Below are 1329 nucleotides of genomic sequence, written 5' to 3' on the forward strand. Positions count from 1 at the left end.
TATAAAATAAATAATAGACTAAAAAAGTTGGAAATTATACTTAAAAAAATATTTTATTTAAATTATTGTGTTGCTTATTACTATGGTTACTTTGTTTTTATTTAGTTGCTATGGAAATATCATATAATTAACATATCTTGCTACACAATTTTACTTATTTAGTATAAATATAAAATTAAATTGAAAATATTTATAATTATTTTCAATAAAGTTCGGAATATCTGGCAATAATAGAAAGTATTTGTTAGCATGAAATGCAATTTCTAGAATAAACTAAAATAAAAATAATTTGACATTTAAAAAATATAATCTTAATTTAATTTATTTATCAATAACACATGAAATAATAAATTTTAAAGTAGTTATTAAATACTTGATGGTAGAGACTTAATTGTAATACACAGTTCGTTGGGATGACTTCTTCTCGTAATTCCTCATATATATGTTCCACAATTAGATTAAACTAACTTTAAATACTATTTGGCCTATTATTATTTTGCTTAGTTGATTAAATTGAATTTTAGTAGTTTTTATAATTATTTATATGATATTCGCAAAAGGATAAAATAATTCTTTCTAGTGGTTTCACATACTTCTTGCTCTGTTGGCATCTGGGAACAGACTACACTTGATCTCTTCATTTGGTGCGTGGTACCACCAATAAAATGAACATCTTTTTTCTTTATTAATGGTAACTGGCTGAGCAAAGTCACCCTAAAGTTTCAATATTCCAAATTTACAAATAAAATATCCACTTCACTTCCAATTGATCTAATGATAAAATGCATTATTATGTTTATAAAAATGTTTAATAGTCCTTTAATTCAAAATGATTACTTATAATTATTAAATAATTCTTAATTCATGTTTTTCAAATAAAATATGACTTTTTACTAACAAAATATACACATCTTTCCACATTACTAATACAGCAATGTTTCCTTTATATTGTTAATATTGATCAATCTTTACAATTTTATTAATAACAAATTATGAGAAAATAAATTTTCAAGTTATTATTAATTATATGGATGTTATCTTTACTAAATATTAATCAAATAAGAAAATTTATATCATGTGAGCATTTTAAATTTGAAAGTTTGCGTTTATTACTAATACATTTCAGGAATACTAGAAAAATGTGGATTAGGTTTTTGAAGATTTAAAAACTAATTGACAATTATTTTTAATTGTTTTACATTTTTGACTGGTGTCAGGTACTGGAAGAAGAGATCAAGTCAGTTCTTTCTGAGAATTTAACAAATGCAAGTTGTGTGTGGAGTCTAGCCAGAAAAAGTTAATTTGTCTTTTTTTTTTTTTTTTTTTTTT

General features: G+C 22.5%; 1 protein-coding gene across 8 annotated transcripts in view; it reads right to left on the reverse strand.

Moving 5' to 3' along the window:
- LOC106688842 (regulator of G-protein signaling 7) overlaps positions 1 to 1329 on the reverse strand; it is a 58900-nt gene that overhangs the window by 20975 nt on the left and 36596 nt on the right. The gene's annotated exons all lie outside the window — the stretch shown is intronic.

The sequence above is a fragment of the Halyomorpha halys genome, unplaced genomic scaffold (genome assembly GCF_000696795.3).
Source record: "Halyomorpha halys isolate HHAL.00 unplaced genomic scaffold, Hhal_1.1 Scaffold1218.1, whole genome shotgun sequence".
NCBI lineage: Eukaryota > Metazoa > Arthropoda > Insecta > Hemiptera > Pentatomidae > Halyomorpha > Halyomorpha halys.